Source organism: Lissotriton helveticus, chromosome 8 (genome assembly GCF_964261635.1).
Source record: "Lissotriton helveticus chromosome 8, aLisHel1.1, whole genome shotgun sequence".
NCBI classification, from domain to species: Eukaryota; Metazoa; Chordata; class Amphibia; order Caudata; family Salamandridae; genus Lissotriton; species Lissotriton helveticus.
The window spans coordinates 852,442,471-852,464,916 of record NC_136069.1 but is presented as its reverse complement, the minus strand read 5'-3'; the positions used below and the strand labels follow the sequence as shown (position 1 = coordinate 852,464,916).

Below are 22,446 nucleotides of genomic sequence, written 5' to 3'. Positions count from 1 at the left end.
GACTCCTCCTACCATCATCATATTAACGGCGGTGGCCCACGCAACGTGGGACGCGCTCGGGCGGGGGATGGGCGAAGCCCGGGCCAAGGGTTGGCCAGTCTGAGCCCGTCCAAGACTGAACGTGGCTGGGCTGGGTCGACCCTCTTGGTTATAACTTTTATCATCCAGCCTCCATACTTGGACTAAGGGGTTAAGGAAGGGGTTAAGGAATTGAATTGTTCAAGAGCCCTGGAGGTAAGCCCCATCTGAACTCTTCCTACTTTGGATTGAACACGCAAGATATTATTATTAACTTGTGACACCGTCCTTTCATTTATTGAATGTAATTGACTACTGTGTATAGTAATTTCTAAAGCTTTATTTTTTCGTATCCTGGTAATACCTTTTAACCTTATTATTCAACATGTATTTTTTTAAATGGCACGGCGTAAGGGAAGTAAAACCCCAATAGAAGTTGTCAACTCCACTATCGACAATTACCTTGTTAGGGCTGTGAGTGCCATTAATGGGCAGATTAGTAGAACTGAACGGCGATATTCGCTTGATTTTAGCAGTCCACCTGTATTACCCCTAACGCAGTTGGCAGTTGAAGATGAAAACAGGGAAAATGCAGGTTTATACCTGTCCCCGCACATTAGTATAGTTGAACCATCCATTGTATCAATTAGTTCTCCCATTTTGTATTCCTCGGATTTACCCGCACCGAGAACTAGAAGGGGCTGTAGGAAAGTACCATGTAAGCGAGGCTCAACTACACAAGGTAAGAGTTCAAAAAGGCCAGTTGGGACTGTTCAGGGCACAGACGAGCTTCCAGGCAACACTAGCTTAGTAACATTAAATAACACTCAGTTTGAGAGTCTAGTGAACCTGTTTGTAGCTAAACTAGAAGGATCTATCAAACCTTTATCAGATAGATTGGATAACCTTTGTAGTGAGGTTAAGCGATTAGGGGGGGAGATTGCTGCACAAAAGGATTTGTCTAAAATTTGTTTGGACAAATTGGAAAAATTTGGGTGTTAAGACTGTACAAAGTGAAGTGACTAAACCTACTACTAAAAGTAATGAGGGAAAACCTCAACGACATAGTACTGAACCTCCAAGACTAACCACCGATGCAGGGGAAAAGAAGGCTGTCCCTGGAACTAGGGGGGAATTAGTACAACATAATGTCCAGCGAAGTAGGGCAATCAACTTACCACCTGATTGTGCGCCATATGTGGCAGTCTTAACCAACGTCCCCCCTGTAAGGGATAACATGCATTTAAGCCAGCCAGAGTCTCATGAATCACTTAAAAATAAAACCATTTCATGGCTAAACCGGGAGTGCTGGTTCCCGGTGGCATTTTCCGATCAGATTCTAACCACTAAGAGCCAGATGTAGGTGGCCAATTACCGGCCGGTAACGGCCGAATTCGGCCGTTACCGACCGGTAATTGGATTTTGAGATGTAGGGGGAAAAAAACAGGCATTTTCGGTAATTTTACTGAATCGGTAAATATACCGGTCGGTAAAATTACCGAAAATGCATTTTCGGTATGTAGGTGCCAAGTTGCACATTGACACGGGGCTTTGAAAATCGGTATTTTACCATGCAATACAATTGCATGGTAAAATACCGATGCAGGTGTACATGCACATCTGTGCATGTACACCTGTGCCATGTGGCACACATACATGCCACATGGCACACAAGCCTAAAACAGGGGTGCCAGAGGGTGTCAAAGTGACACCCCCTGCACCCTTGCTAAAATCGGTATTTACCGATTCTGTAATTACAGAATCGGTATTGCCCATTGATTCCTATGGGCTTCACAGCCCATAGGAATCAATAGGAAATACCAATTCGGTATTTCCAGATTCGGTAAATACCGAATCTTAACGATTCGGTATTTCCACATCTGGAAATACCTACATCTCCCCTCCTCTTTTTTACCACTTCTTAAATACCGATTCGGTATGAATCGGTATTTAAGAAGTGGTAAAAAAGATTTACCTACATCGGGCCCTAGAAGAGTTAACTGGATAGGCAGAACCCATAAAAATATTAGTGGTGATTGTGTTATCATAAAGTTCAAAAATCCACATTTCGCCACTACATCACGGATAAGAGCCTCTTAACTACCCTATAATGATCAGGGAATAACACTACGGCCTTTGGGCTATTTTTATAGCCATTTAATTCATCAGCCAAACGGTGAACCCAAAAGGGACAGAGGTAATAGCATTGATATGCCAAATCATTATGAGGTCGCAACATCCAATCGATATCAACCTCTGAGCGGCCTAGATTCTAATGATTGACTTGAACAGGACCATCTTCATATGGGTGTGGAGGCTATTCCTCTGAGGGTTGGAGCGGAGAAAGATGAATCAGGAAAGCTAGCGACCGAGTGTGGATTTGGAAATTATAACATTGTAGCTAATTTTGGGGATACTCCAGGAGATTATAGTAATGATGAGGAGGATGAGGCCAAGCCTGCTGCTACCCATAGAACTGAGAACGAGGTAACAGGGCAGACTGTATCCGGTCAAATAACTACCTTGTTCGATAGAGCTAATCAGTCCCGCCTTGCTCAATCCCCAGCTGGAATATTGCAAGCTTAGCGGCCGAAGAGATACCCTGGGGTGGACAGAGTTTATTAATTTATTTGATATTATCTGTCTCCAGGAAACCTGGTGTAAGGAAATGATTAGTTATACTGGTTATGTCTCATTTAACCTACCTGCGATGGCATCACCATCCGGTAGAGCTAAGGGAGGGCTTTTGTTACTGTTCTCTGTAAAACTCCCCATTACTGTGAAAAGATATTTATCGGTTGGGGCCCACTCTCAGATTCTGTGGCTACACCAGAACCAGGGACGTAATATTCTTTTAATCAATTTTTATAATAATGTTTTCGATAGCACAAGGTGGTAAATGACTTGGAGATCGCTCTAGATGATTACATTTCTGGGGCAAATGTTGTTTTTGATTTTATTTGGGTAGGGGATTTTAATACTCCCGTTTGATCTAGTTCTACCCAAGGGGTCTGTAGGGGTCAAAAACTACCTTGGGGAAGATGACCTGCACTTTCCGCATAACCAGTATGGGGAGTCTTTGAAAAAATTATTGGCCTCATATGACATGGAAATATTGGTTAATGCGAAGGATGAACAAGGTGATACGATTCCCACATTTACGGGAAGGAATGCCAACACAATGATTGATTATATTTGTATGTCATCTAACATTATCTCATGGTGTAAGGCTCCCAAGGTTGTTGATAACATGCTAAGTGACCATAACTGTATCACCATTGAGACCACCATCTGGAAAGATAGGTCCTTACCAAATGTGTGTTCCGTTGTAAATATTGAACCCCATCACCTAACAGAGTAAGAATAAGATGGAAGGGTGAAAAAGCAGATATGGTACTAAACTCTATTGTTAAAGGCTGTTTAGGAGAAATCACCGCTATCCTTGAGAGTGTTCATGATGCCGCTGATATTGTCAGGAACTTTATCAAAATTAATTACACCGCTGATAGTAAGTTTACTAAAACTGTCAAGGGAAAATAAGTTCTTAACAAGGGGTTGTTTGATCATGCTTGTACCGCCTCGTTAAAGGAGTTAAAGCTGGCTCTGGCAGCTAGGCCCAGAGACAAGAGTGTGGTAACCCAATTAAGGTATGAATACAAGGTAGCGGTCAATCGTAGGAAGATTGAGCTACAGCAAGAGGCATGGGAAAAGCTGGCGCAGGCTTCAGAAACTTCCAACTGTGCATTATTTTGGGCAACAGTTAATTGCCCCTTCCTTAAAGATGATTTGGTCCCAGAATTAACATCGAATGTCAACATGGTAACTTGGGTAACCCACTTTTCTACCATTTTTAACTCTGATAAGCCACAGGGGGATAACAGCGGACTTTGGTCCATTGTACCGCTGGATATCACCATTTCTGAGGTTATACAATGTATCAGTGTTAGTAAAGGGGGTAAGGCCCAGGGACCCGATGGGGTGCCCATCGATGTATATAAATCCGTCCCTGAGCTTTGGGGACCCATACTAGCTAAGGTTTTTTTTTTTTTTTTTAAACCTTTATTAAGGCAAACAGAGCAATACAGGCGCAGGCCTACAACCACAGGGGCCGGCCGCAAAATCAGGAGATAAAGACAGGGCATTGTAAATGTGTACGATCAAAGGAGGAAGCACGTTATAATCGTAATACGTGGTCGTAGCACAGTGAAGCACAAGGATAGAAGAGGTTTCATTTTTATAATATTGAGAAGGAGGCAGCGGCTATATCAACAGAGGCATCACACTACGCAATAGACAAAAAGAGACGGGAGGGGTATACCCCTCCATGCAATTAGAAATCGATGATAAGCAATAAGGCCGAAAACACCCTACGCCCGCCTAAGGCAGGCCAGGAGTAAAGGTCAAACAATGGCAAGCAATTTAGCAAAATTTCGTGTAGAAAACCCACCCGTACAAGACAGAAAGAAAGACAAGTGCAGATGCCCAACAGGAAAAGGATGGAAGAAGAAGATATAGCCAACCCCCTTGGGAAGAAAGAGAGGAAGGGACCATAGAACAAAACAAACTAAAATAACAAAACCCCCCCAGCACCCGCCACCCTACATCACCGTAATGGCTATGGCCTACCCCACTAACAGCGTGCCTGTCGCCCCAGAGTCACCCTAAAGAAATGAAATAAGGAGAAAAAGAAGAGGACTATAAAGAAAAAGAATGAGGAGAGGAGCCGGCGATTTAGATACCCGGTCCCCCCCACCCCCGCAACTAAAATCGTAGAGACCGAGGCCATAGAAAGTACAGAGATCAGCGAACGCACAAAACACAATCAATAACAGCCCTACAAGACGTGTCCTTGAATCACCATTAACCAGCAACAAGTCCCTCCAAGACCCAAGCGAGGTCACCCCTGGCCACTTCTGTGAATAGTAGAACTGCTAAACAGCCTTGCAGTCAGGAGACAGGTCGATACAAAAAGTCCAATCCTTCCAGGCGGAGCAGGCAGCGCCTTCGCACAACATCGCCCCAGCCACCAAGAAACAGCCAACGATACATGGCGGCGGCCAGAATGCAACAATACTCCGACCACCAACGAGACCAAGTCCAAAAACAGGTCTGCCAAGCACGGAAAGGAAAACATAGGATGCGGGAAGCACCGCAGCACAGGAGCCAGATCCATTCGCACCCTCAAAATTGTAGATTCATCCGGGGACCCCGGCACAGCGATCGAAGGAGATTCAGCGGCACCAACTCGGGGGAAAGCCACTACGCCACAAAATGGCGGATCGGCAATGGCAGCGATCCGTACCTCCAAGTCCCGGGATTTCCGGAGCAGAGCAGTCCGCAGGGTAACCAGTGCAACCAGCACGTGACTACGCGTAAGCATCTCCCCATGTAGCCGAAGTCCGGGGGTCTCAAATGCAGCGGTGTCTCCGTCTCCGGGAGGGGTGCACTCCAAGGGGCCATCCGCCATCTTAGCCACTTCGTTCTCCGCCACTTCCCCTCCACCTCCGAGTCCAGTCCGACCACCAGAGGCAACAGGTCTCACGGCTGATCGTCGGCGGTCGACGCCTGGTGCGGAAAGGAGAGTCACCGAAAGGCCAGGTGCGCTCCCCCCAGCTCTCCGGGAGCCAACCGCCGGTTCCCGGACGGGACTATTAACATGGGCGGGCGTCACACCCAAGGGGAACCAGGCGACATGGCTTCTCTCCGGCTCGTCAACAGCTCGGGCATACGGGGCAACCCACTATTGGGAGTGGGTCAGCACCATCTCTCCCGGCTCGCGGCTCCCAGGCTCCCACTGACCGGCTTCTCATCCAAACCAGGGTCGCCAACACTACGAACACTGCCGGGCGGCCTCTGCACTCGAGGCACCGGCGTCAGCGCCAAGAAGGCCAGCAAGCAGACGAGGGCAGTTCTCCGGATCTACTGCATGGTGGAGCCCCAAAAATAGATGGTAAGTGAGCACTTTTCTCTAACAACATAGATCATAAAGCCTCGCTCAGGATTATCAACAGGATAGACGTGCGGGGAGGAAGGGACCTCAGAGCGAAGCGTTCATGCGACTGTTCCGATCGCCATCTTGGCTCCTCCCCCCCCAGCTAAGGTTTTTAATGCTGCAGTATGCAACGGAGTACCACCGACCTGGGAGGAATCTATTATAATACTGATTCATAAGAAAGGAGATTAAAATTTCTTTTTGCACGACACAATTCTGACATTTTTAATTGTAGGAACATTATCACCAACTCACCCCACAAACACAACCAGCTCCGCAGTAAATCTGGCATTAAAGCACACCGGGGAGGCACTCGGCCTCTCCCGGTGGGGCCCTATGGTGAAGCATGTCGCCAACAAGTGGTGAGTGAGGGCTTTTAATACAAACCTAGTTGGTTTTGTACTCCCATCTATCTCTTTCTCATGCGCTTTAAGTTGTGATTATAGTAATTACACTCTTCTGTTGTTGTAAATACTGACCGGGGAATAAGAGGGTAGTATCTACATTTTTCCATCCCTCTCCTTTTGATTATTGATATTCACCAATACCCACAGCAAACTTTCTCTTGCTCATGCTGAAGAATGTGTGCAACAGGGGTAGGATGCCTGCAAGGGGTTGGGTACAAGGCTTAGGCTCTGGGCTAGGCCCTGTGCCAACCCCTAGTGCCCATAGCCGAAGGCCATTTGCAACAGGGTTCAGCTGCCCATGGAGGGTTCGGTATAGAGCTTGGTAGAGGCCAGGCCCTACAGCCATTTGGCAGAGCACACAATGCTAAATGGGATGCACAATGGGAGATGGTCGGAGGGTTACTTCCAACTGCTGCTGCACATGGCCCACAGTAGGCTAATACCCGTTAGAAACTCTGTCACCAGTTTCTTACTTTCTCAATCACCCAATGTCTCTCCCCTCACACCCATCTATAGTTTTTCTTACTCTCAGTCACTATCACTCTCTCTTTCACAGTCACCTACTCATGCACTATCACTCATTTACTCACACTCACACTCTCTCACTCACTCTTTTACTCACCCATCTCTCATCCTGTCATCAATTTCACTCAATCTCACCCACTCTCATCCAAAACAAACCACATATTTCTTTCTTTTTTAAACCATTAGAAGTGGTTCTGCAAAGAACTGTTTTGCTTTGTAAAAAACATGTTTATTTTTCTGTATTTTTACTTTTTTGGGGGAAACAAAACAATAATATACGGTGAAACATGAGAAACATCTAGGTTAAAAAGGAAAAAGAACTTTGCAACTTTTCTGATGAAGGTGCATGTGATTTTTGTGTACACGCCCACGTTGCTCTCCACATGGGATGGCCCTGCCACACACCAACCAATGTAATCTCACAATTTTCAACAGGGAACAATTTCTTCTTCCTCCTCCTGATGACATGCATAGAGAAGATTTGATGTGGCAGCCTCTTCAATGTCTCTCTTTCTCTGCATTTTCTTGGCAATAAACTGCTGTTCTTTCAGTGCATTGGGATGCTTTGCATCAACAATTTTCCAAAGCAGTATTTTGTTTGACTGTCCTTTCTCAGTTTCTTGTCGTCCAAAGCGCATTTCAAGTATTTAGATGATAACTGTGTTTTTTCACCTGGTAGAATGATAAAACAGTTCCAGACAATGGATTCTAATGCAGACTGGGAATCCTCAGACTGAAAAATTCCAGTTGTTGCATTGCCTTCTCCTCCTTCTTCTAGATTTCTCATATCCTGTTATTTTTGTCCAGAAGCAATCAGAAAAGTAGAAAAGGTGTTGCTTCCCCCCAAAAAGTACAACAAAATAACTCTTCAGTTGCCTTTACTGCACAACTGCCCTGAGGCAAGAAGTGCTATGATCCTTACAAGAAAGTCAAGAACTGTTTGAATGAGGTCAGGAACCAATGAAGCCCCTGCAATGGTCCATAAGAATTCACAAATGTGTCAACTGGTAGATCTGGCCACTATAGCCAGGACTTGGAAATTCATAGGGTAGTTCATGAGTCGCTTCGGACTGCCCTACGTAAGTGTGTAGTGACTATGGATGCACTTCCTGTCTTCACTGATCGTGAGCCTTTATCTGCATCACCTGAGGGGGGCAGTGGATGCTTATGTTGGCCACCTTGTGCTAAATCATGGCTAAATCCAAACTAAACAACTTTTATCCTCTGGAGGTAATATGGAGAGGCAGCCAGAGAGTCAAGTTGCTGCTAATCCTTTGTGTCAGGTGTAATCCACTCTGCAGAAGAATGAAGTGAAATCCGATGCAATTCTAAAAGCCATATTACATACCAAACGTTCTCTGGAAACAAAAATAAATGCAGTGTCACTCAAAGTGAAATTTGCTCAGGGATGACCATAAAAATCTAAATGAAAGGGTTGATGACAATGAATCCACGATAACCTTGATGCACCCCACTATGAAAGAGGTACAAGTCCAACTACAGACATTGAACTCCAAAGTATGTGAGCTAAAGTAAAAAGGTGACATTCAGAAATGCGTCTAGGGCTCGTCTCATAAGGTTGGTTGGGTTCTCGGAGCACCCTGAGGATTGGAACATGCAGTTGTTTCTTGAGGTGTGATTGACGGAAACGGTATTGGCCAGAAGGGTCCCGCAGTATTTTCCTCACTAGAGAGGGCACATTGAATCCCAAGGTGCCCTCCTCCTACTGGGGCTTTCCCATGCCCTATTATTTGCAGGTTGCTCAATTTTAGAGAGACAGAGACCTCATCTTGCAGTAATTCAGAACCAAGGGCCAATGCATGAATAACGGTAACACTGTAAATATCTGCCCAGATCATATGGTGGAGGTCCAGAGGAGACGCAGCTCACTTCTGGGTGTAAAACAACAACTATGTACCATTGGCATGAAGTCTGCCCTCCTGTTTCTTGTGAAGCTCAGAGTGATATAGGGTGATAAGACCCACTTTTCCCAGTCCCCAGAGGAGGCCTAGTTATGGTTGCAGATGGTGGGGTGCGATGATCCTGGTTGAAAGAATGAATCTGCAGGGGCTGGCAGCGGCATCGAAGTAGGGGGCAATGTGGAACAAGGATGCATGGCCATCCCACAGAAGAACAGGCAGCCATTGAATGGGCATACGTGGTATCTGATGGTCCGCAGCACAGTAAAAATCTGTTTGAGGCATTCGCAGAGAACATATCACAGAGAGGAGTCTGGAGCTCAGGGCTTGCTAGATTTGGTCATGAAACAGGTATGGTGTCATGACATCACACCCAGGGCAGCAGATGTTATTATTTGGCTCATGATTATGGTTATGGGGGAGTGCTCGGGGCTCCTGGGAGGGTGGTATCACAATACTCAATGCATACAGCTTCTGGAGACCTTGTCTACACTTCCGCCCATTATGCAGGGGCCTGACTAACTCAAGCCCTGGGGGTTTCTGAGTCTGACCCAATTGGGCTACATAGCCCCTAGCTTGGTTGGCTATGCTGTACAGTTTTGGACATGATTTATTGTTGTGCTTTATGAAGAGTTATGTTGGTAGGACAAATGTAGTATTTCTCACCGTGGTCTGGGAGTTGGGGATTTGTGTTACAGTTTATAAGAGTACATGTCGAATTGAAAGATACGAAGTTGCTGGTACACGTGCAGTGCATCACATTGGGCTCTTAGTATTGGAAGACTGCTTTGTTGGGCTCCAGGTTCAAGACACGGGAAGAATCACTTACTAAATCAAACGTAATTACTTGAAAAGTGAGGGGTATGGAGGCGACTCCCCCCAAGCGAAACTGCATTTCTACATTTGGAAAGAGCCACATAGGATTTGTTCAGGAAAAGCATCTGATATCAGAGGAAATACGAGGGCTAACCAGATGGTGGTGGAAAGTTATACGTAGAACTTAATCGGCATATGCCCGAGGTCTCGTCTTATGGATATTGCAGGAGCCCCCTTTGTTGTTATGTGCACATGCATTCCCTGCGTGATCGAGCAATTGATGAATTGGCTCCTGGACCAGCAGCTCGTGACCCAAGCGAAACATGAATTGTGACCGTTCACACTTTTCGTGAGCTTCATGTTTTTTCCCCAGGTACCCCTATTTGTTAAAAATATTTTTGACGGCGACTCTTTCAGTTCACTTTTCGAACGTGGATTTTTCCCATGCAATTTTTAATTTATTTACTGAAAGATATGCTTAGATTATGGGCCATTTCCGTTTATGCAAAACGAATAATTTCTCATGAGGTTCGTCATCAGTTGATGTGGCTACAGCAGAAAATATATCATGACAGACGACGTCATGTGAATCATAGGCGCATTGCTTATTATAGCACAAGGCAGAGAACTGTAAAACCAATTATTGTCAATGCATGGAGAAAGTAAACGTACACCAGATGTGTTGATGGGAATAGTAAATTATTCCCTACCTAAGCTAGTAATGGTGGCTTTCTGAATTCTGACTTAATTTATTGCAATTTTCGGCTTTTTCTCTTTCTTCTACTGCGTGAGAAAATGGTATTTACTTGTTTTTGGGAATACTTACAGGCTTTACTTGATTCGTGAGTGAAAAACTGCTCTTTTTGGCTGGATTTACAACTGAGCAACCTTCATTGATCCCTTCACAAACAGGAAACCAGTATTAACCAGATGCCCAGATAGTATTTTTAATATTACCGAAGCTGGCCACACCCGTCTCCAACTTTGTTTTGCTGAAGGATTTCGACCCAAGACTGGTTTCTGTAGGTCAATTTCAGCGCCGTATTCATCAGACACACTTTATCTTCTGGTTTTGTCACGCCATCTCAGATATCTTGACCATAACTTGTTATTCTGTTATTAGTACAACAATCAACATCAGCCTTAAAAATTTAGGGGCATTTTTATGACTTTTGTGTTGCAGGGCAGCACAACAAGTGCGCTGCACTGTCCTGCCTAACAGGGAACGGCCCGAATGCACCATATTTATCCAATATGGCTAATTTCTGTCTTTTTCCCTTGCACTGGTGCCGTTTAGGCAGCCTAGCTCCAATAGCGGCACCATTGCACCATGGTGCAAGGGTGCCTGTGTTGTAGGCAGGACTGTTTTTGCGAAGGAAGGGGCACCTTCCTGCACAAAAAAACATTCCTATGTGGCTTTTTAGGATTCACCTGCACAGTGCTTATCCTACCTTCACTTTTTATTGGTCCGTATGCTTGCAAGTTTACTTTCCTCCATTTCTATTGGTTGTAGGCTGTTCTCCCTTCTGTGTTTTTCTTATCAGTTTCCAATGACTTAACTACTCATTCCCATCCGTGTTGGTTGTTGGAACTTTTTGTTTTTCATTACTAACCCCCTTCAGCTGTCCATTCTTTTATTTATCAATTTAATAGCGGTATCAGAGCGCTTTACGTGAGCACCAGTTGACTTAAGTGATTTGCCCTGGATTACAGGATGTTGAGGCTCCCATCTAGACTGGAACCCTGTTCCCCAGCTTCAAGGTTGGCACTCAAGCCCTTACGCTACATTTTCGACTTGAATCAAGAAGATCAGCATATAAAATGGCTGGCACTCCTTTGGAATGCACAATTAAACTGCATTCCCATTATCCATTTCAAAGCAGCACCAGCCATCTTTTTTGGTATCACACTTTTTAACTGCGGAAGCTAGAACTCTCTTGTGACAGTATAAATGAGCAGGACCACTTAATTGGTTAAATAGCTATTTACTCCTTCTACTTCTCCCTAATCGACTACATCACTAAGAGTTTGGTTTCATTTTTATTCAATGCCCCGGGTTTATTGGCTTACACTTGTAAACCTAAAAACTGGTTTGAACTCAACAGCATGTGTCAAGCGTTTGTGTGTTCAATTGCAACATGTGGGTAGAGTGTTGGTTGCAAGGTGTGCACTTGAGTGTCTTTGGATGAGAGCGCCTAGAAGAGTCAGCACAGGTGATGATGTGCTAAGCCACATACACATATGTTCTACTGCCTGTTCACTCTCTTTCACTTTTTCTCACTTTTTCATCCTTTACTATCATCATCTCTGACGTTCTTCTCTCCCTCACCAAGAGGTATATTATCAAGGAACGGCGTTAAAATTGTCGCCGCTTTAGCGGCAGGAAACTGCCGCTAAAACGGCGATAATGGGCTTGATAATATCCCGTAGAGAATTCCAATAGAAGCCCATGTTAACACCAGAACATGGGCTTGTATTGGAATTCTCAAGGGCATATTATAAAGCCCATTATCGCCGCTTTAGCAGCAGTTTCCTGCCGCTAAAGCGGCGATAATTGTAACTCCGTTCCTTGATAATGTGCCCCCAAGTTTCACACTACTGAGTATACCAGTAGTAAACTCTTTGAAACATGTTAGAGAGAAGAAGATTTAAAACACAGCCATCGAATTGCATAACAAAAAATATGGGAACCGTGACCGGAGTACAATTTGTGTGCGGTCTGAGATGTAGCTCAAAAAGAACACCCTACAACTGTTTCACTTGCAGGTAACTCAATGGAAAATATAATGCACACCCCCCAGCGGGTCCCAATCTGTGCCCCGCAGCAACCCGGTGAGCCATGAAAAGTAGCCTGGAGTGCCGCGAAAAGATGCGCAGAGATAACAGCGTCGTATTCCCTCAGTTGCATTATAGCTATCTTCCAACATGATGTTTGAGGGGCTCCAAGTTAATCCCACGCTGAGATATCCAATAAGGCAGCTGATTAACAGTCACAAAATGGATTGTGACAAGTGACAAAAGTGCTGATCTGCTGCTTCTGCCGTTATGGCAATTGGAGGGTGGGGAGCAGTGTCTCCGATTTGTGAACAAAAGGATAGGGATCTGTCCCACTGATGATGTCTTAGAGAAGCAGATGAGCATAAAATGATGTCAAATAGGTGGATGAGAAATAGGGACAGCGTAAAGACGCCATTCAGTAGCTTGACAGCACTATTATCACTGTTTAGAAATGTAAATCAATCCCTTTGATTGTGGGAGAGGATGTGACGTAGCAGCCAGGGTTCGCTGCTTTGGGGCGGCATCAGTGTGCTCTGCGATTCTGGGCAAACCACTTAGGGGGAGATTTACCCATAGTACCCACACCGTCATCCGCTCCCACCCAACATCGTACACATTTTATGCATATGATTACGCTGGACACATTGTTTCTGGGTGAGAACTGCTGCAGGTTTATTTTCATACAACAAGTGTATGACATTTGATGGGTTATCTTACGGACGATCCAAGGCAGGCAGCCCCTCGCTGTCCCGCCTGCCTAATGAGCCAGCCAGCACGGTGAGTCGATGCTGGGACAGTGCAGCACCTTGTAGATCCTTATCTTACACTCCCGCCCCCCCGTCAGGGCGGAGCGGTATGGCACACCCCCGGTCGGTTAAGGCCCCCCGACCGCCCGAAGGACTAACGGGGCACCGTTGCTGTTTCCCGGAACCTCCTGCGGCTCCATGTCCTTGGCTCAGGCACCCTTACTGTGCCAGGCAGAGGTACCCTTACTGTACCAGTCTGCCGCAGAGGTACCCTTACTGTACCCGTCTGCCTCCAGATCGCCCTGTAACTCCGCCTGCACCACAAGAAAAAAAATTAAAATTATTCAACATGTCCGCGCAGCCTGTCCAGCCGCTGGGTACGAGGATAGGGTGGGTGCAGCGCTCAGGCGGGCGGACAGGAAACCGAAGCAGGAAAGAGGCAGAGCTAGGGGCGGCCGGAGCTTAAGTACCTGGCCCACCCCACAGGCCCACTGGTAATCCCCCCCCTGGCCGTGCATCATCGGGACCCCGGGGAGCGGCAGACTAGGCTAGCCGCGCCTCCTACGAAGCCCTGGACAGGGGGATGGGGAGCTGCGACTAGTGGCCACTAAGGTGGCTTCCCTGCCAATGTCCCCGTGCGTGGGACGCGGGCAGCGGCATAGTACCCACACCGTCATCCGCTCCCACCCAACATCGTACACATTTTACGCATATAATGATTATGCTGGACACATTGTTTCTGGGTGAGAACTGCTGCAGGCTTATTTTCATACAACAAGCGTATGACATTTGATGGGTTATCTTACGGACCATCCAAGGCAGGCAGCCCCTCGCTGGCCCGCCTGCTAATGAGCCAGCCAGCACGGTGAGTCGATGCTCGGACAGTGCAGCACCTTGTAGATCCTTATCTTACACTCCCGCCCCCCCTGTCGGGCAGAGCGGTATGGCACACCCCAGGTCGGTTCAGGCCCCCCGACCGCCCGAAGGACTAACGGGGCACCATTGCGGTTTCTCGGAACCTCCTGCGGCTCCAGGTCCTTGGCTCAGGCACCCTTACTGTGCCAGGCAGAGGTACCCTTACTGTACCAGTCTGCCGCAGAGGTACCCTTACTGTACCCATCTGCCTCCAGATCTCCCTGTAACTCCGCCACAGCTCTGGAGGAGGCTACCGTCGATGACGGAGACCCCCACCTCCGAGCTCCCTACCTCCATCTTGCAGCTTACCGTGCCTTCGTATATCCAGGAGAAACATATCCATCCTGACTTTGGACAGTGCACGCCATCTTTTGATCATAGCCTTCCACTCTTGCCTGCACTAGTGCCTCTGCGTCGCCCCCTTGAGCCCTTTTGTATGAATGCTCTCCCGCAGCTGAGGACTTGGCACCCCGCCGTTCCTTACTTGGGCAATACTGACCACCACAGCTCGCATGGCCCCAATTATTGCTGATAGCCTCCTATATAACTTTGCATGGCCTTCAGGAGTGCCCTCCCCCCCCATGGTTACTAGACCTTGCCCCATGCATGGGAAACCAGGACAAGGGAGGGGGTTCCCTAAAGGGAGCTGGTGTTCGCCTGCTATTCCATTCCGACCCGGGGTAGCCCACATACAACGGCGCTATGTCAACCTGGCAGCATACGAGTGTTCCCGCAGCCCCACCTGACACCTGATGAGTAAAAGGCCATCCAGTCACCACTGGTGTAGATGTTCGTGAACACTGCGCACCTTAGTTATTGTTCCATTACTAATACTCACAAATTGCTGCTCGTTGTACCCAAGGAGGACCATGTGCCTACCGCGGTGCCGCCCTACCCACGGAAGTGGAGTCCTGCCAGGTCAAATTGATGATGGAGGAGAACACTCCCCCTCCAAAGATTGTCGCAGTTGCTATCGCAAGCTGTTCCAGCACACCACCTTAATTTGTTAGCAAATCTCACACCACCTCACATGACCGATGGTCCTGGAAACTATGGAGTGCTAGGTTGCTGAACCCCCTATTACGCTACCTTTGTCATGACAGTGCATTGGGCTGGTGAGATCCTCGGAAATTTTACACGCACAAATAGCCTCCGCCTTAATATTGTCCCAGCCTGGTGTTCCCTCGCCATCTGCCAGCAGGCCATAGCTGCTGGGTCACCTTGTTCGTAACCGAACTCTGGAGTGTAACGCCCTGCGCCACATCACTGCTCGTGTATACCAGGAAGAAGGTAGTGGGAAGTGACAGACCTATACACCCTTCCTCTTACTGCCGCCTAGCAGCACGCACTGGTGACGGTGTCTTATTGCAACGACTGCCCCCCCTAGACGGGTCAAGGTTAGCAGTGCTGAAGGTGTGTGGTTACCTCTCCTCAGTGTAGGATGAACATATAGCCTGTGCCCCAACAGCCCAAAATGTGTGATGTAGTTCATGTGTAGTAGGACCCAATCGCAGCGGATAACACCCCGTACCATCATAATTTGCTTTTGATGATCACTCAATGGTACTATTTTTATAAGATTCTTGAGTGTAACCAGCCTGCCCCCACATCCTTATGCAGCGCTCAGGCGGGTGGACAGGAAACCGAAGCAGGAAAGAGGCAGAGCTAGGGGCGGCCGGAGCTTAAGTACCCGGCCCAGGCCCACTGGTAAGCCCCCCCCCCCTGGCCCTGCATCATCGGGACCCCGGGGAGCGGCAGACGAGGCTAGCTGCACCTCCTATGAAGCCCTGGACAGGGGGATGGGGAGCTGCGACTAGTGGCCACTAAGGTGGCTGCCCTGCCAATGTCCACCTGCGTGGGACGCGGGCAGCAGCAAAAGTCGTGCAAAAGCCTTGTGCGGGGCTGCGCTGTGTTGCACAACAGGGAGGGAGCAGGAGAGTGCCATAGTTTTAAAGATATGGCTCTCTCCTCCCCTTTTCCCTTCGCCAGCGTTGATTTCAGCAGCTGTGTGCCTTGCATACACCTTAGCGCCACAGCGCTAGGGTTAAGGTGTGTGCATGAGTGTAGCATAGGTTTTGTACAGGCAGGGTACCCTTCCTGTACCCTTCCTGTACAAAATACTATACCAGACACGAGGGAAAGCTTTTCCCACTTTGTATGCATGCTGCACAGTGTACCACTTGGAAAAGGAAGGAGAAATTAAAGCATTTCTCCTTCCTTCCGCCTAGTTGAAAAGGACGCAGTTTTCTCATGGTAAACCCAATCTACTGTTTTTGGTAAATTGGGTATAGCGTGAGAAAGCTTGGGTGGTTGCATGGGAATGCCCATGCAACACCCTTGGCACGCCCCCACAGCGCAAAGTAATGCGAAGATGAGCAATGTGCTGCTTCGCATTACTTTTACGTTATATCCAGCACTAAATAAGTTTAGTACTGGGAAGTTTATCAGGAAAAAAATGTTGCACCATTTTGCGTCACTTTTGTGACACAAACACGGTGCAAAATCTTAGTGAATCCCCCCTAATCTCATTGTGCCTACCAAAATGAATGTGTGCTTGTGTAATGTAACTCGTGCTCATGCAAAGCGCTCCAGTACCTTCGGGTAGAGTTTGCGCTATATAAAATCTGCAAAAAAGATAATGTCTATGAAGAATTTAGCATGTTTTCCAACTCAGGTGGTGGGTAATGGGATGTATGGTTGTGTAAATAACTACTATTTAAGCTAATGCTAGGGAAAGAGCAAATACATTTATAGTATGGTGCCTGATTTAGTATGTTTTTAAAAGCCAGCAGTGCTCTCTTATTAGAAATAATGACACTATTACGCTTGGAAGTCATTACAGCTACAAGTCACCACAACTCTATTAATTATGACAGATTAATGAAAACGGAACACGTACCAAAAAAGTGACAATAATTGCCTCTTAGCAGTTTCCTTAAAAAAAATAATCGAGGGGTATGTGTTACATCCTGTGTCTCCTAGTTCCTTGCTGCTCAGCTTGTGTGAGTGTGATGTAATAGAATGTTCATGAGTGCATGGTTTGAATGAGTGGTCAGTTGGAATGAGTGGGGCTGAGCAGCAGAATGCTGTTCCCGGTGGGACCTGTACCATTTTACCTGTAACTGAATAAACCTACATAATCTAGACTACTGGCTACTGGACTGATTACCTAAAAGGATCTTACGTCATTTATGAAAGTGGCGACAATTTTGAAAACAACCACACTTGAAGAGCCAAGAAAGTACACTAGAAACTAGAAGAAGATTGTCAGAAGATCAGAAATGAAGCCTGAGCGACGCCCCACTGGTGTCTTCCACAACAGACAGCTTACACATTGGACATTTTGGGCGCAGGACGTTGAGTGGCTTAGAACCAACCAGCTTCTGACAGTGTTAGACCTGTCTGCTTCTGAGAGTCCCCTCACCACTATGATTTCTTTTGTTCCCCCGTACCTCCCAAAATCTGTCGCTTTTCTTTGTCTACCAGGACTTTTTATGTGCTGTTTCATGGGGCTAGATGTTCCTTGATGCCCAGTTGCTCGCAAGGTGCCCGATGGAACCTGTGACATTACAAACTGGGGTTGTCGACCTGTATGAGTGGTCCTAAAATGGTGGACACCCTTTTCCCTCAGGTGAGTGACTCCCATTGGAGCCTCAATGAACTCTGGCCTTTTGAGGTTTTGGCGCCTTTTGGTTTAACGCACATTCCTGACAGGAATCCCATTGTTTCCCTCAGATACACAAAATGGCTGCTCTAGAGCCGCAGTACGGTGGCTGCTAGTGACCTAGATACCCCTCAAAAGTGCCAAGTCATTGTCACAGCCAGAGAAGGTTCTAGAACCTTCTGGCTCGTGCCAGCACCCCAGGGCACTGGCTATAAAAGGCCCAGTCCCTGGCGGCCATTTTGGATAAGATAAGAGATAAGAGAAGGAGATTCCAGACTTGACACCAGATTGACACCTGCCCTGTTGACCCCCCTGAGGTGGCTGGTAGCGTGGGCGGTAGAGTAGCAAAGGTTGCTGGCGTTGTTCCTGACTGGCGTTCCAGTCAGCTGCGTGAGAAGTGACCTACCGCCTACAGCGCCTGCCCGGCAAGTGCCTTATTGCCCCAAAGACTGTGGCCATACTTGTATTGCCCCCCCCCCAGTGAAGATATCGTGACTGATACTGCGTGTCGCGAGGCGAGAGCAAGTTCGCCGCAACCGCGATCTTCAGAAGTGCCCCCTTCGCGACAGGCGCCTCCAGGGAGGAGTTCGGACGTCTCCGAGCCCTTCCGCCGTAGAGCGCTTCCTGTGTGGACTGAAGGTGAGGTGGTGCGCAGGGGTGGGGAAAGGCCGGCCTTCATTGGGAAAGACTAGCGTCTCTGCCCCACCCCAGTGAGCTGGAAGCAGTAGCTGTGGGCGGGATCCACCCCGTATGAGAAAGTCGGAGGGAGGACCGTGGAGCCCCTGAAAACCCTGTCACTGGCATGAGGAGTGCTGTGGCCTGACTGAATCGCTTTCCGATTGCAGCTGATGTGAGGTGGGCCCGTTTCTTCAGATAGGGTGCAGCGTTGTGAAGGAACTGTGAACCGGCATTCATTTGACAGAGCGCGAAGGTTGTGTGACCCCTCCGGCAGCCCGTTCGTCAGTCTAAAGACTTTGAACTGGTGCCGCCTGTGTTCGAGTGGTGATAAAGCCCGTAGGCGCCCATAGACTCCACCGGCAAGCAGAGATCTCATCCTGGTGGCAGCGGAGTGCGAATGTTGTATTCACTATGTTTCCTTGCCTTCTAGATACACACGCTTGACTCCCTGAGTGAACCCTAAAGAGTCTAAAGTTGTTTTGTGCCTAGGGAAGCCCGTACTCATAATCCTTGAAACCAACATAAACTGTAAGAGTTATCTTTCCCATTTGAAACGTTTTGCAAATGTGATCTTCCTAAAGTATTTAAGTGGTGGCAGCGATACCAGAAGGAACATGTGGTTATTTATTTAAATGAACCCGTATTTATTCTGATATTTATTGTGATGTTTATTTGTGATATTTATTCGTGATATTTATCCTATTTATCTTGCTATTTATTCCCATAGATCTTTTTATTGTATTTATAATAATTATGTCAATAACTGAATCCCAGAAAAGCAAATGTGCTTTCCTAACTGAATCCTATTTACAAGAAGAGAATTTTTACATAAAGGAATCGTATTTTTCTACAGCAGTGGTGTGGTGTTCTTCTTTTTGGTGTGGCTGTGCAGGGAGTTATTATTGGGTCAAAGCCGGCTTAACACTACAGCCTTCACTTGCCTTGTCACTTGAGCCAAGCTACCCCCTTTGTGCTGGGCTTGCCCATCGCAGGTCCAACATAAAATTGGTGCTCAGCGGGTGGGATTACGAGCCGTGCTTGTTTTGTACCCCATAATAATTCAGTGTGCACCACAGGTACACACCCGGAGCTTTCTCCTAGCGGCCCTCTAATTCAACAGTTTGCTTTTTCTAACTTCTTTCCTGGAGGTGGGTGGAGGTGACCCTCAGAGTTCCTATCCTTGTAACCTACTTCGGGGTGGTTGTCCACACTTTTCACTGACAAGATGGAATTCGAAATGTCAGAGCTGGAGACCTATACTGTGGCACAGCTCAAGGATTTCTGTCAGGAAAGGGGAGTGTTCATTAGGCAAGGGGCCAAAAGAGAGGAGCTCCGTACTAGTCTGCGAGCCTGGGTGGAAGCGCACATGGAGGGAACGGTGGAGTAGGAGGAGTCAGACAGAGGTACTGTCATTGATGGGACTGCGGAATGTCTCCATGGGGTGGTTGAAATATCAATCAGCCCCAAGGTAACCTCACGGGAGGGCAGCAGTGTGTCATCGAGAGGGTTGTCCGAGACCGAGTTAGCCGACAGGAGAGAGGAAAGACTGTTAAGGTGGGAAATAGCAAAAATGGAGATGGAAGAAAGGAGGGAGGGGAGGAGGATGGAACACGAGTTCAAGCTATGAGAACTCGACCTCCAGGCCCATAACATCACTCCGAAGGGTGTCGAGTCAAAGGAATTTGCCAGGGAGCCCAGGCCCCATTTACCCAAGGACGTGGTTGCCAGTTATACAGCTGGAGACGACATAGCCAAGTGGCTGGCAGCCTATGAGGTCTCCTTAAGAGCCCATGGGATCCATGAGAAGCATTGGGGTGGTGGATTATAACGGTACATGCCTCCGACAGGTAGGGATGCCCTATTGGCCCTAGACCGGGAGGAACAGGTAAATTACCCCGCCATGAAGGTGGCACTCATCAGAAAGTTTGGGTTGACCCCAGAGAAATACCGGCAAAGGTTTAGGGGCAGCCACAAACTGAGCTCACAGAATTGGGTTGACTTCCTGGATTATGCCAAGAAAGCCCTGGATGGGTGGGTCCAAGGTAATGAGGTGGAGGACTATCGAGAGTTGTACGACCTAATACTCAAGGAACATCTACTCGAGAAATGTCTTCCCGAGCTGAGGCAGCACCTGGTAGACAGCAAACTTACTTGCCCCCGTAAGCTTGCTGAGGAGGCGGACATTTGGGCAAGTACCCGAGTGTCCACGAAGGGGACGGGAGGAGATTCTCAGAAGTCCGGACAGGGCGCTCCCCAAAAAAAAGAGGGGGGAGATAACAAGAAACAGGAGTTCTCCAAGGGCCCCCAAAATAACTTTAAGGGGAAAAGTTTATTTTCCAATTCTAAGGCTAACCCGCAGAAGAACCCTAATCCTGGCCAGAGTCAGCAGCCAAGGGTTATCCATTGCTTTGAGTGCGGTGGTATTGGACATTATAAGGGAGACGTGAAATGCCCAAAGAAACCACCCCCTCCCACTGGAGGAAAGACCCTGGGAGTCGCTAGTGTAACGCTCTGGGAGGAGATGCCCTTAGTTAAGGGAAGGGAGTGGGTGGGTGTCACCTTAGTGTCCCTGGTTGATTGGGAGATGGTTCCAAAGATCCAGGTGCCTTCAAATACTACCAAGTATGGGCAATGGGTCACCATCAATGGCCATAGAGGGGAAGCTCTGAGAGATACAGGAGCCAGTATGACTATGGTAAGGAGTCATCTGGTGTCCTCAGAGCAGGTGATTCCAGGCGTACTTCATCCAGTCGCGATGGCTGACGGCAGAATGGGCCACTATCCTGTGGCCGAGGTTCCCTTTGAGTGGGGAGGGGTTGCAGGTTCACTTCGAGTTGCCGTAAGCCCCGCCGTGCCAGTTGATTGATTGAAAAAGCTTTATTCGAGTTATACACTCATAAAAGCACACACATATAAATTACATACATTTCTTAAAAACATCAAACAATCTATAACAATTAGTTTATAGTTAAAAATACATAATACACAAACATAAAAAATTATTTATCAATTGGGATTAAAATAAGCTTTTTCATAATGTGCGGAAACTAAATGCATGTTACAATGTAGAAACCTCCGCGTTACGGACCATTCCCGGGTTTACACAATAAAACTCATACCATACATGTTAACCGCATTTGGAAGTTAAAATTCATATATATCTCCCAGTTGCTATCTGCAAGTAGAAATCGTACATAAGAAATTGGGAAAATGTAGAATTCAGAAGACACCGGTAGCTAGAGCCCTCCTCCTTAAGGACCATGCCCACCCCAAATATTTGGCAGTTCCGACTACAATGAACATTTCAGTGGAGGAACAAATAATTCTTAGCCCCTCAACACCACTTAGGACACCGAGATTCCTACAAACTGGGGCCAGCCAAGATTTCCTTGGGTTTACATAAGCCACACATAAAAAAAGAAAATGTGCGATGCTTTCATTGGGGGCCCCACATGACGGACAACACGCGCTACCTCCAGTTTTCCACCTGGACGTCATACACCTCAAGGGGAGAGAGCCTGCCCTTAACTGGAAAAATAATTTCCTATCTGTTGGGATAGTTATAGTGTCCCAATACTTTTCTAAGGATGGCTTATGTTTAATTTCCATGAATCTACCCCCCAAGGATTCCGAGGTTACGCTTCTCCAAAGTTTTTGATCAATGTGGTTCCAATATAGTTCTTTAATACTGGATTTACTAGGGAATACTTCCCCAAGGGGGTTTTCCCACAGTTTGGAGAGCCCAAGCTCAACAAGAGCATCCCTTAACATTTTTAGCCATGTGATTTTATGAAAAACATCAAGTTTGGCTAATGCTAAGAACCCCTCGGCGTAGTGTCTTGTTTCCACGGTTGTCCATAAACGTCTCCAATAAAGGATATGCCTCAATCGGGCACGGTCACTAAGCGATCTTCTACCTAAATCTAAACCAAGCGGTATAAGTGGGGTGCTTTGAGGGAGACTAGTTATCCCTCTCACAAACCTGTTC

At 47.2% G+C, this 22,446-nt stretch overlaps 1 protein-coding gene across 1 annotated transcript in view; it reads left to right on the top strand.

The window, feature by feature from the left end:
- Nucleotides 1-210: 210 nt before the first annotated feature.
- LOC144771791 (uncharacterized) overlaps nucleotides 211-22,446 on the top strand; it is a 65,841-nt gene continuing 43,605 nt past the window's right edge. The window contains exon 1 of the mRNA XM_078656074.1: nucleotides 211-234. The gene's annotated coding sequence lies outside the window, so the exon portion shown is untranslated. The remainder of the gene's footprint in view (nucleotides 235-22,446) is intronic.